General features: G+C 38.9%; 1 protein-coding gene across 7 annotated transcripts in view; it reads right to left on the minus strand.

Moving 5' to 3' along the window:
• The window catches only part of LOC308613554 (uncharacterized protein), a 41,060-nt gene that overhangs the window by 19,102 nt on the left and 7,593 nt on the right, over positions 1 to 14,365 (minus strand). For 5 of the 7 annotated variants that reach the window (XR_014015264.1, XR_014015265.1, XR_014015266.1 and 2 more), the window contains exon 2: positions 5,869 to 5,898. The exons of the other annotated variants lie outside the window; for them this stretch is intronic. The gene's annotated coding sequence lies outside the window, so the exon portion shown is untranslated. The remainder of the gene's footprint in view (positions 1 to 5,868; positions 5,899 to 14,365) is intronic. 7 annotated transcript variants of the gene reach the window in all.

The following is a 14,365-nucleotide window of genomic DNA, read 5'->3' on the forward strand; positions in this document are numbered from 1 at the left end:
AATTTATCTTGCTGTAATTATAACCGGGTCTTGTTTATGGAAGTAATCCAAGCCTGAAATTCATAAACAATCTTAAGAGATCTTCAGAACCAAAGCATACTTTTGAGGTTAGCCCCAAAACTTTTGAGAACTTCCATTTTACGACTGAATGCTAAAGCACAACAACGCTTGAGATAAGGAAAAGAGAGGTTAAAAGACCAGCAATTGAGGAAGAAATAACAGAAATTAAGAGAAAAATAAAGAAAGCAGTAAATGTATGAATAATTGTACCTTTATTTGCCTAATTCACTTATTACCAAGCAATTAATCCTCAATTGCAAAAATGAGTGTAACTGTTTAAGAAATGTTTGCTTCCACAAAGTAAATAGGTTCTAAGCATGTTTGGTAATTTTAAATATATGTTGTTGTATTTTGTGTTTTAAGGCACTGGCCTCCAATATTTAGATCCAGGAATCTAGAACTGAATTATCTTGTCAACTAATATTAAGTCCAAATGCACATTGCCCCAATTTTTGAAATGATATGGGTGAAAGTATATTTTTGAACTCAATTAGCCAGATAACTTGCACATAAATATCCAACCAAAGTCCACAGAGTTGGGAATGACTCTCCAAATTCGTTTTGGTATACAGTGTTTTCTCCTTTGAACCACTAATCACGTTTATTATGTGCAGTTTCTATAATACAAGTCTATTTGCCCCAAAGTCTTAGCATCATAGAACCCTCTCATCAGAATATTGGTTGGATTCCCTAGTGTGAATCACTTATCCAGTTGCTTGCCTGATTATTCATATGTTTTTGAGATTTGTGAAATGTGGCAGATAAACAGGTTTATGCTGTGTGCAGCTTGGAGGGCAGCCAATGTCTGTCTGACTATACAGTGTATTGACTCTCCTGCCTCAAATCTCTCTCCCATACAGAGAAGCTGTATTTTAAGACTAAAATCAGTGTAAAATGCAATCCAGTAATGTCACTGCAGAAAACAGCAGGTGCTCATCCACTCATTTGTGGTGATTCTTGCAGTGAAGAAAGTTAATCAATGATTCACCCAATGGACAAAGAAACGTCACAGTGAATATTTGAAAAAGTCAAACGCGGGAAAGGAATATTCTCATCTAAAAATGTGCTCTTATTTTCGAAAAGAAAACCTTCCACAAGAAAATCAGGAATTTTGTTGAAGTGCTTTGATTGTACCTGCAGTAAGCAATAGCATGTTCCCTTCTCCCTGCTTTTCCTGTTTTATTGCTTTTGTGTTGTACTTCTAAAATAAATATCAATAAATCATTGCAGTTAGATACTCTAATATAGAGAGAAATGTACTTGACACCCTACAGTCATTACAATTGGAGGGGACTCTGATTAGGATGCTTTACTTAATTAAGTGATATCGTCTAAAGAGAGTTCTTCCCTCCATTTTCTGTTTAACAGTCTTATAAAACACCAACACAGGAAATTCATTCTGTTGTTTGCTTTCCTTATTGTAAATGGTTTCTTCTCACTCATAGTTTACAGAAGATGTTGTGTTAATGAAATGGCTAATAAGCCAAAGACTGTGGTTCAGCTATACACACAGCCTTTTTCAAATCAGCCCAAACCACACTAGACTTGAGAACATTTTCTCTCTCAGCCCTAGAAATGTCTTTTAAAATTTATTTTTACAACATCTGTAACCTAAAATTAAGATGATCCAAAGGAAATTTTTTTTCTGAGAAATCGTGCTTCATCTAGTTTATGTATGGTTCAGCAGAGACCTTAAAAATCTGTTTCTTTGGAAAAATAGAGAAAATGGGCAAAGAATAAGCAATCCTTATGCATAAGATGCTATTTGTGAGGCACTTTAATTTTACTGAAAGAAGTCATTAAATTTGGATTGCCAATACAAATATGATTATATATGTTTTCTAAATAAAATGTTATTATGTTGCAACTGAACTCATCCATTTATTGTTTGTTTACCTAATGCTCAAACACATGTTTTATTCATAGATGTCTGGGAGAAAAAAATTTTGCTTGATAATCACACCAAGCATATTTAACAAAAGCGATTCTCCTTTTATTAGTGAACAAGTTTAAGCAGAATGATTTCATTTTTTTTTTCCATTTGGTTAATTCAGACTTGCAGAATCCTCGGTATACAGCTTTTGTTTCTCCCCATGCTGCCTTTTATGCCTTTAATGTATGCATGCCTATCCACTGATGGGAAAATATCATTTCCTGCAAGTCTTCATTTTTCCTTCTTGACTATCCTCTCAGTTGATTTCTGGTTTTGGTTAGTTAGTTTTCACTAGTTAGTTCTGTCAAATCATGTACATGACAGACAAACTGAAGCCAAGTAAATAGTTCACTATCCTGTTGGAGATTTTAAACTCTCTTTCATTAAAGTGAATTTGAATTCTAAATATATTTACTCATTCCTTTGAAGATAAATATTTTTATTTTAAAATAAATTAAAATTGATAGAAAGTCAAGAAAGGGAAGATTTATTAATATCTATGGAATTGTTTTCATTAAAAAATAAAACATTTTAACAAATGTTTTTACATTTAGCAACTTTCCATTAAAAAGCAACATAAGAGTAAACACTCTCTTAAATGAACTCAATCAGTTTACAATAGATTTTTTTTGCCTTAACACAACATGCAGCTAAAATCATTTAATGATCTTAAATTTTTAAATTCATTTGAGTCTCAAAATATAAATATGAATATTAATGAAGCATATGTAAGGGGCTTTTAATTAACTGCTAACCTATCAAAAGAACTTTAAACCATTGCTAGGAACGTGAAATTCCTGGCTTGGTCATTTTTCAAGCAAAATAATAATAGCAGTAATAATAATCCATAACTGATAAATGAGTTAATTAATGTTATATGACTCTAAGGTTTTTGTTTTTGTTTTTAATTGCATAAAACTAGTCCTTCATAAAACCAGTCCAGCATAAAACAACTACCTGAAAACATTCTGAAGTTACATAGGTTTTCTTAACTCCCAAATTAAATCAGCTCTACCATAGAAAACCATAGAAAAACAGTAAATGTGCCCCCTGGACATGTTACCCAAAATGAACTCCAGAAGTTGCTTGCAATTGCTTTTATTTTTTTTAAGAATGTTCTTTATTAAAGATTAACTTTATATTAGCTCTAAAGTTCATTAGATATTAGTTATTTTCTAATCTGTAATGTAGATAATTTTTATAACCAAAAGCTTAGTTAGCCTACTTTCTATTAAACGAACTTCTTTATAGATTTTCTTTAAGCTCTTCATTTAAAAAGGTGTCTTTGTCCTGAAACTAAACATATGACATTCTTGTCCCCTAGGAAAATGTTTAAAGAATTGAATAACAGCAAGTAAAGAGATTTTATTCCATTCTCCTGCATTTGTTTACTTCTTTAAAAATAATTTTTAAAAATAAAGAACGTGGCTTTTTTCTTAAGACTTCAAGATGAATGAGAATTGCATCTAATGAAGTACCACTGAAGTTAGAGTAGCTGCTGAATCATTATCTGGCAGAAGAATGTGAGTCCCATTTTACGCGAACCAATTATTTTTATCAAATGACTTTTCTATTTAAATTGTTTTCTTTAAAAAATAGTGATGTTAGAGATACGCAGAGTTATTTTAATATGAATCTTAGAGCATTATTACTCTAATTCCTATAAACCAAACTAACTGCAACACAGCCCATTTCAGGCTGTTATTTATTGAAACTGCTTTTCATGGAGCAGTGAACATTTGTAGCAACTGCTCCAATCCTGCTGGTAAATGGATCAGATTTTTTAAATGTTACAAATATTACTATGCATTTAATAGGCTCTATAGTCAGAAAAAAAATTTACATCCTAACAGTCTTTTCTGTACTTGTAAGATGAGCATTCTAAAGTATTTGCCATTAAAGCTATTTGTCTCCGTAAAGCAATAGAAAGAGTAAATTTCCTAGAGAGAACCCAGCTAAGAGACACCCTCCTGCAATGAAGTAGATCAAATCTGTGACAAGAAGAGTTCAAAGAAAAAAGTTTGGTTCTGAAGAGAAGATAGTTCTTTGAAACTACTATTTTTTTCTTTCTACAGAAATATACAATGAGTGCTCAACAAAGAAAATATTCAGCAGAAAGCTTTTTGGGGGAGCAGAGAGAGAAAAAAACATCTTGTGTGATATGATAGGAGAAAACATAGAGATTAAAACAAAACAAACAAACAAAACCCAAAAATGGTCAAAAGCAGGCTGTATTTGTTTTCTTCTAAAGCACGTCTCTTTTCCGCAAGAGATGACTGCAGTCTGAAGAGTAAATTACTGCCGTCAGCGAGTTGTACTTTATAAATATAGGAGACCGGATCATCTACTCGTTTGGAAGACAATTCTCTTATTAATAGCACCAGTTTCAGAGCTATTTTTGCCTCTAAAAAAGGCACCTGCTAGACATTCACAAATTAACTTTTATAAGGGAGAAAAACTCATAAGCTATTGTCAAGATGTACATATTTCTGATTCAAGTTAAACATTTTTAACAAGCCATCTTATGAATCTGTTTTGAAGCACCTCAGTGGCCCAGAGGGAGCTCTACCTTTAATGTGAGAAGACAACAAAGCATCTGTCTCACTCACACACACACACACACACACACACACACACACACACACACACACAATAACATTATAAAATAAAATCAAATATAGGATGCAGGGGGCAAAGAAAAGGAAAACAAATGTTGTTTATAATGAACAAACTATGAACTTCATGAAAATATGGCAAAAGCCCTATTTTTGCCCTCGTAGAACAATTCCTGATGTATAATAAATGAAACTAAAGTAAAACTTCTGAGTAGAACCAAGCATTGAATAAACTGTAGAAATATAATAGTGTTAAGTATTGTGTATTCTTTTAAGACATATATGATATAAATGTTAATGCAATTAACTTAGTTCAGTATCCTGTTAATGATGTAGTACTTCATTATTTGTAATTAATCACTTAAAATATAATGGCTCAACAGTCCAGGAAAAGCCCGGTTATCTTTCAAAAGTACAGTAATCATACATAAATCATATAAAAACTCAAATTCATGCTTTAAGTTTTATTTTCAAAATTTGATATTTTTTTTCTCATGTTCAAACACATATAAAATTAAAACCAAAAAAATGTAACTAAGATTATCCCCCTAAAACATATAGAAAAACATGTGGGGATTTTCAAAATCTTACTTTCATAACAATGACCTAAAAATAATTATTGAAAAAAGCAATTGAAATACATCATATATTTTAATGACTCAAATATTTATTTCTAGTCCTTTTTGCATCAAGGCTGTGGGAAATTCGTATTATGAAGATCAGATGGTGCACGGATGTGAGAAATGTTGCAAAGCATCCTGTTGATTGGTTCTAATTAACTGCAATGCTCTTGTGTTCTCAGTTTTAGCCAGCACACACTACACAATGCCTTTTATTTTGCTTTGAATGGATTTTTACTTAAAAACAGCTGATCTCAATATCAAAAGCATTTTGGCTTTTTTTATCTCTTAAAATTTTCTTGCAATATTTTCTTTTCAATTTTAAAAGATAAATTTGAAAATATTTCTAAAGCATAAAGTATAATCAGTTAAATTAACAGCACTCGTGTGGTCTTTCACATGTATTTTGCATGTTCTATAGTACGTGATTACATTCTCAAACCACATTTCAATTCCTCTTTAAAAGTTATACATCTGAGTGATGGTTTAAGCAGGAAATTCTGAAAAGCAATTTAGAGCATGCTGCTAATTTTTTTTTTCGTAATCAGTCTACTAAATAGAACAGAACTAAAACGTGGGATCACAAGGAATGGGAAGGATTCCAGAATTTAAAGTATTAAATAAAATTCTTTACACTCACCTTTCTCTGATGACTTAAACTCAAGCAGCCCTGCCAGAGAGAAGTCATGAATTTTCATCAACTTCACACATGTCATACATTTGAAAACATTTTGATTTGCCCTGGGACCCCTGCACGTCTCTGAAGCACAGAAACAGTGCTGTGCTGTTTTGTAGGTACAAACCCTATGAACTCCCAGAGCTCTGGAAGATATATTACTAATGTAAACAGGCCCTTAAGTGAAAAAAAAGAGCAATAACAGAAAGTTTCCAAGGAAATGAGGAATTTAAAATAAGGAAAGTATTATTAGAAGCAGTACATTTTCTATAATTTTAAGGGCCACGATTTTATCCATACATTAGTTTTCTGAGAATATACAATTATCTGACCCGAGAAACAAATCATTTTGGAAAGGAAAGTCCACAACCTAAAAATTAGAGCTAAATTATCAATTTAACCTAGTAGACGTTGAAAGTGATTAAATAGTCATCTTTTTGTTCATATGAGGATAAAAAGTGACTCATTTGAGCAGAAAGGCCACAGTTTCAAAACGGCTACCAATATCCCGCTACTTCCAGGAGGAAGGCTAATTGTGTTAAAAGTAGTGCAATAAAAACAGAATTTTGGGGGTTCCCTGGTGGCGCAGTGGTTGAGAGTCCGCCTGCCGATGCAGGAGACACGGGTTCTTGCCCCAGTCTGGGAGGATCCCACATGCCACGGAGCGGCTGGGCCCGTGAGCCATGGCCGCTGAGCCTGCGTGTCCGGAACCTGTGCTCCGCAACGGGAGAGGCCACAACAGTGAGAGGCACGCATACCGCAAAAAAAACAAAAAACAAACAATCAAACAAAACAGAATTTTGCCCTAAATAACACATCTGGAATTATCTTCCAAATATTTCTGTCTCTCTTAAAATTGTGAAAAAACATTCAGATGAAGTAAGAAATAAACATTAGGAGAGGTTAGTAAGCGCAAACAGAGTCACAAGTCATAGAACAATATAAATAAAGTGGCATTACAAACAACTTATGCTGTGCCCCTCACTTTATGACTAAGAAAACTGAGACCCAAAGAGGTAAAGTGACACCCCCAACGTCTTACAAAGACTAGGAGGTAAAGCTAAACTAGAGACACAATTGGTAGCACAATTTCTACAACCCCACCCAGTCTTCCAACACAGTAACAGAAATGGCAGCTCAGATGGATGCCAATCACACAACTAAGTAAAACAATGAGCAACATATCCTTGACCCTAAAAGGTATACACAGGGCATACAAAATTAACCAAAGACCTTTACCCAGTGTCAATAGTCATTTTTCTTTAAAAGATGCCTCTTTGGAAGCTATCTTTATGCCTTTATTCTTGCCAGGGTTTGAGGATTTGTATCTATTTAGTGAAAGGTAGTTCTCTTTAGCACTCATACCAAGCAGGCAGGTAAAAACAACCACCGTATATTCTCACTGTCGCCAATTTGTCCCCACTTCCAATCCATTGTCCAGTCTGCTGACAACATGGTCTTTCTAAAATGCACATCTGATTATGTTTGAATTTTTTCTATGGCTTTCCATGTGCTACAAGATAAATCTACAGTTCTTAGTCTGGCCTTCAAGGGTCTTCAAAACATTTAGCCAGTACCACCCCTTCAGTTTCACTCCTAACCCTCTCTTTACACTTTCTGCTTCGAGACTACAAACTGAGTATGACTCCCTAAACACAGTATGCTCCTCATTGCCTCCAGACCTTTACACATGCTGCTTCCTCCACCTGGAATGCCTGACAAACTCTGCTCTTCCTTCAAAAGTCAGGGCATTACTTTTTCTCCTCCTGCCAAATATACACGTTTCTTCCCGTGGGATACTGCTGCATTTTGCACAGAGCTCACATTACTCCACTCATTGCATTGAACTCTGCCTATATACATGACTGTTTCCCCAAACACATTGTTTCTGAGGTCAGAGGCACTGCTTTTTCTCCATGCCTAGTACTTTGCCTGGTGTAAGCACTCAGTGAATGTTTACTGACTGAATGAAAAAAATCAATAAATAGACCACCATATTTTTTTCCTTATCACAAAATCTTTAAGTCTTAGGGTGATATCCCCTAGTTCTTCTATCTAATGTCTAAACTGGATGTACACTGACAACAGGATATTTGTGTCAACCTCTGTTTTTGGTTTCTATCAACTGTTTGCTCTAAGCACAATTTTATAATCACCCTCTCACCGTAGAAAGTTGACTTTGGCATGAAGGTGGTGATGAAATTCCAACTCCTATCTAACTGGGAATCAAGAGGAGAATGCTTGGGTAAAGAGTGGGTCACCATTATTCCAGACATGGTATAGAACAGTTGGTAAAGAACGGTTCCTTTTGTGACTCTGTTTCTCATTAGAAACACAAGTTGAAGGATAACCTGTAACCCACTAAAAATGTAAATGCTTGTCTGGATATAAACTGGAAGTAATATCAGTATCTTCATGCCAAGTGAGTGCTTTAAAAGAGGATTTTTAGTCTGAAACAAATGGAATTTAGATTTAAGGGTCAGCTTATTTGGGGTTCTATTATGGTTTAACTCCTTCCAGTTTTCCTCATCTTGCTGAGAAAATGCTGCCGACATGCAAATGTCTTCTAGGACAGCTCAGCTGAAGCGGGGGATGTCCTTGGTACATAAACACACATTTTCCTCTTGAAATAATACCCTCACAGTCATTGATGAAAGGCTCCATATTCAAAATAGAGAAGAATTTGCCAGTACAGTCTTCCCTTAACATGTATATCATCTTGAGCAGGCCCCAAATCAATGAAGAGAAGCTCTAGTAGCTGCTCGGGCCAATAAAAGTCACAGGGCCTCCCAACTCTGAAGCTACTTCCAATCTTTTGATTATCCCTCCCCGAATGACATCACTCCAAGGTTCCACTTTGCCCCAAAGCTACAGTCCCTACACAAATGTGAGGGGTGCTCACTAAAGAAAGAAGTGGGGAATACAGCAATAGTAGCCATTGCACCTGCATCATGGATTCCTCTTGGCCATCAACGACCTTCCATAGAGCAGCCCTCCGCAGCATTATTATTAAAAATCAACACGATTTCTAGTAGGTGAGACCACACTGGCACTTTCCTATTCCCACCCTTTAACGAATGATAGGATTTGTGACCTCCTGGTCCCCTCACCACTTCAGAAGATGGCTACCCTTTAGAATTTTAAAGGTCTTGAATGGTGGGTGTGCCATAGAAAGTTTAAATCTGGAATGTAAAAAAGAGATTAACTCTGTGGATTTTCCAAGTCATTAATTTTTAGGGTTCATTTTGTGCTACATCTAAGCTTTGGGGGGGTTTGTTTGTTTTAAACATTACAGCATTACCTAAAACAGTTTTCATTTGAATAGGCAGAGAAATGTGAGTCAGAGATTCCTCTCTTGTTAACTGACATAGAATGGGGACACTTGTCTGTCATTCTGAGTCAAACCCACATAGAACTTTAACAATTTTTTGTTCACATTTTTGAAAAGAAAAATGTTAATAATACTCCTTTATCTTTACATTTTCATATATCAGAAAAAATTACAGTCAGGGAAATAGTGAGTTTCATACATTTATTCATTCAGCAAACTTAATGAACAACTATTATGCGCCAGTCACTACACAGGTATTGACTAACAGCAGATATACAAAAGGAAAATAAAACAATATGGTTGTTTACAGCTCTAAAGTTAAGCATGTAAAATGTGACTACTATCAAATCACAGAGGCTTGGAATCTCCTTTTGTCCACTTGACATCTGTTTTCTTGAGAGAAAAACTTCTCTGGCAGGAAGTGTTAGTCAAGATGGAAAATGTTCATCAGCAGAAATTCCAACTTTTAACTTAAAAAGCAAGAAAAAATATATCTACGTCTTCAACTTGGGTGGGACCAGTTGAAAGTTCCTCATAAACTTATAAAAAGACATAGTCTTTGGTTTTCTTGAGGGTCTGAAATGAATCCATTACATTAAAATGGCTCTTAGTAGCAAGAGCAAGTAATGATTTGCATTATAAGCTAATAAAATGGGGGATTAGGCATATCGGTACAATAAGATCTTTTTTATTCACTTTTATAGAGATTCTCTCCCTATTCCTGCTTAAATGAACTTGGAAGATTGTTCACCATTCAGTATTGTTTAAATTATAAGGCTGGTCTGTCATCTGGTTTTTAAATATTTTTCCCCTTTGGTAATGTAGATGAGTAATGTCTATCTCCATTCTTTAAGAATACGCTAATGTAATGATAGTCTAATTTGGAAAAAAATTAGTTTTTTAAATATTTTACATCTAGAGACCACCTGACATATTAGAAATATAATATTCTTCCAAAAATACATTTTTCTAGCCATCCTGAACACTCATACTTCAATGAATTGTACTTTTCTTTCCTGTTCAAAAAGTGCTATAAGTCCTCTCACACAAACAAATCCCCTGGAGAAGACTTCATTATGAAGTCAGTTTACTTCTCATGGTACCCGCTGGCAAAAGTGATGGCTTTATCGTCAGTCATGATAGTTCATTCTAGATCCCAGAGCCACTTCCAATGTAAGAGTATGAGAAAATGGCCTATCCTGCCTACAAAGGGAACTTAGAAAGTCCTGTTTCACGCTTATGATTCTTTCATGTTATATACTCCTAGATTTTACATCTTCAAGGAAAGAATGCTAATACTAGTGAGAGATGTATTTTGCTTTTGCAATGTTCTTGTATGCCAAATACCTGCTTGTTTCAGTTTAAGATAGGAAAAAATTATTTTTATATATTTCAATTCCACATTTCCCTGAAAGTTGAGTACCTAAATCTTATCAAATTAGCACCAATTTCTCTATTAAAGCAAATGTGAACAGCCAGAGGTTTGTTCTATGGACAGGAAGTGATAATCCTCCAGATTTCATTAAAGGCTCTTAATTTTTCCCTACTCCTATCTGATAAGGGACACTTTTCCTGATTGTTGCTCCCTGTTAGCAATGAAAATCGTATTTCTGTTTATTCTGTTTTCAAAACTGGAGCTATCAAGTAATGCACTTACAACTTACTATCCAAAGAAACTGCTTGAGAGTTCCCGTACCTAAGTCACTTCTTATCATTCCCCTGCCTGACCTTCCTATGAGTGAATTCCCCCGAGTAATTTATTACATATATGAAGTGAAGAATTTAGAAACAGGGCTGATAGGTGGATCCGCCTGCTGCCACTAAAGTTTTCCTGGTACCTTCTAGCTACTGCAGGCTTACAGGACTGATTCACCCCTCTCCTTGTCTCCTGGCAGCTAAATGGGAATATTGGAGAGCTGCCAGAAGGGTAGGTAGCCAACCTGCTTGCCCTTGATTGCGCCTGCCAGCTTTTTAATAACAGAAGTAGGGTCAAGTAAGTGAAATCACAAACTGAGGAGAGTATTCTGAGTGCAAAGGCAGTTAATGTCCTTCCTAAGCCTCAGATGGCAGGCAACCCTTGGCAGAGTAATCTATGATTTGTGGCACCTGACCCTTCCACTGCGACTGTTATCTGTGTATTCACTAGAAACATATTTACAGAATCTCTCCATTAGCAAAGATGCCTTGTGTGTGATTACCCAATTGTCATGGTTGCACTAGGATTTTGATACAGTCCCTATTCACAAATGAAAAACTGCACTAAACTGCACACAGGAGTCATTTAGAGCAGCGATCCTCAATCAATAGATCAAGACTTCTGGTAGATCTCAAAGAGATTACCACAGTCTTGCTCCCCCTTCCTCCCCACCCCCAAGACCACATTCCCACCTCCCCCCATCCAACGGCAAGACAGAATCTCCTTTATTCCTTTGAACCCTTAAGAATTCTTAATAAAGTTAAGAATAATTAGCTATAAGAATTATCCAAAGAGATGATCCTCTTTAAAATAGACTCCACCGCAGAAAATACTGGAAGAGAACACCACTTGCTTAAAGCAGCTAGCACTGCTCACATTTATATAAGTAGTGTCAGCAAAGTACTTTCTCCTCATTTAAAATGTTTTAGTGACAAAGGCAGAATTAGGTTGTAGGCTGGCTTCCTTCCTGTGGAATCAAGTACAAAGAACATCTTAATTTTTTTTTTCTGCCTGAGACAAGTGACAATGAGAGCACTTGCTATTAAAAAGTTTATTGGGAAGTTTCAAAAGTGGTATCTCCCTCTTCCCCCCGCGAATATATGGCATTGAGGTCCTCCATGCTAGAAATTTTTTGTTTACATCGTTGGCTCGCTCGATAGTGCTAAGAAAGGTGAAGCAGTCAGGGAACCGAATCAGACTCACTGGGAGCAAATAAGTGGTTGTGAATCAAAGTAGAAAAATCCCGATAACCCGGAGTCATTGTCATGTGTCTCCCAAATGAGATGTTCTGAGGAAATAAAGTGACAGAGTCGCATTGGATAAATAAACGAAGGCGATAAAGTCACCACAGATCAAGAAATGCTACGAAGGTGACCTGATTTGACAGTTAGTAACTGCAGGTGACCCTTTGGGAACCGCGGCGGGGTGAAATGCCCTGCGAATCGCTGAGAGCCTGACGGCCCGGCAGGGGGACGCCCGGAGCCCCGCGCTCTGGGCCGGGGCCCGGCGAGGAGAGGCTGGAGGCCGCCCCGGGCGCTTCGGGCCTAGACATTGGCCTCAGCCAGGCCGCGAGGCCCCACGCCCGCCGGGCCGGTAGAGGCGCGGAGGAGACCACCCTCCCTCCCCCCCACGTCCTGGCGCCGAGGGACCGCAGTGGGTCCCGGGGGCAGCTCCGGACCCACGCGGCGGTCGCAGTAAGCGCGCCGCCTCGCAGTCGCCGTGCGGCCGAGCGGGCGCCGGGCGCCTTAGAAGCGTCTGCTCCGCCGCGGGAAGCCGGACCCCCGACCCGACCAGCGCCGGCTGCACGGAGCTCACGCGGGGACCAGCCCGCCAGCCAGAGAGGGTGGGCAAGCTCCGCGCTCCAGCGGGACGGAGGAGCCCAGTCGGGGACTTGGGGACGCCGGAGTTTGGGCGCCCCTGGAAGCAGGGAGTCATCTCCAAGCGGTTCTTCCCAGGCGACCTGAATTCAGTCCCCGAGAAGATGCTCGGGGCATTAGCGTGGCCACAGGGGAAGAAAGAAGAGTTATTTAAATGGGGGAGGGGCGGGCGGGAGGACTGGGAGGAAACCGTACCGAAAAGAAATCCCCATCGCCACCAAAACCGTTTCTAAGAAGTCCTGAGGTTTTACGCCTGGAAATTTCACTTTAAAAGCTGGAGGAAAAAATGTATATATATATTCCACTACTTTTAACTGAAGAAAACAATGTGCAACAAATCCTAACTCAAATATGATTGCAGTGAGATTAGGGTCTAATTGCTTAGAGTTCAGGTGGAATCTGCGGGCTAAATCCTACAGGGCCAATCTGAATTTCACAATCATTCTGTCAAAAGGAGAGCGATGAGAGCCCACACGCTTCCTAACAAGTCATTTTTAACAGTTACAAGCTTCGCACAAAGACCACACAGGGCGTCTAAGAGATGCAAATCTAATCCCTGGTCATTCTACAGGCCTTCAACAAAGATGTGCTAAACCCTAATAGAAAAGAAATCAGTTCTCTGTCACCAGCCCCTGGTAAAAATCTATTAGAGAATGGATAGAGCCGCATCTACAGCAGTTGCTGCAAAGGTTAAGGACAAGTACAAATAAGAGGGACCCAGTTTTGTTTTCCGTGTGAAATATCGGGAGAAGCTAACCCCAAATGAGTGACGGGATTCGATCCGTGGCTTCGCATTCATTTGAATGCTAGAAAAAAAACTAAACACGTACATTAAGACTTTTGAAGACTCCGTTTCTGAATTTAGGAAAGATGAAACGAATTCCCCCCAAACTTGGACATCTTTGCCTCCGAAATTAATGAAGAACATTAACGGGGGAGGGAGGCCGAGCGCGCGGGTCCAGGAGGGAGGACCTGGGAGTCTGGAGCCGGCTTGCCTGCCTTTGCTCTGCGGTTCCTCATCCTTCCCGGAAAAAGCCCCGACGGCGGAGTCGCCGAGGGGCCGGGGACCGAGATGCGGGACGCCTCTGGCCGCTGGGGCCGAGCGGTGGGCGCCAACGGCGGGAAGGCTAGGCGGCCGCCCTCCGCCCCGACGGGCCGCTGCTCGGCCTGGGTCCCTCTCCTCGGCCTCACGGGTGGGGAGGGGAGCCTATGCCTCAATGGCGGGGAAGAGTCTCAAATGTGCCCTTCCGCGGTCACCAACCACATGAGGTCCTCACTGTCATGCTAGGGTATTAAAAGGGTTAATATGTTGCAGCTAAAATATATCACAGTGTGCACGAGACCCTTCAAAAAGGAAGGGCCCCGGGGATTCAGACCCCTGGGAGAAGGCTGCAAGCAGGCTGGGCGAGGGTAGGAGGGGATGACTGGTCGGTCGTTGAAAGTTGGGGGGTGGGGATTTCCTCCCCCTCTTCCCAGGGGCAGAGACCCCGGCGGCGGGGCAAGCCCTGGCCTCCTCCCGGGCCGCGGCTCAGAGGCTGCGAGCGCCCCACAGAGCCG

The sequence above is a fragment of the Mesoplodon bidens genome (genome assembly GCF_964165515.1).
Source record: "Mesoplodon bidens genome assembly, chromosome: 3".
Taxonomy (NCBI): domain Eukaryota; kingdom Metazoa; phylum Chordata; class Mammalia; order Artiodactyla; family Ziphiidae; genus Mesoplodon; species Mesoplodon bidens.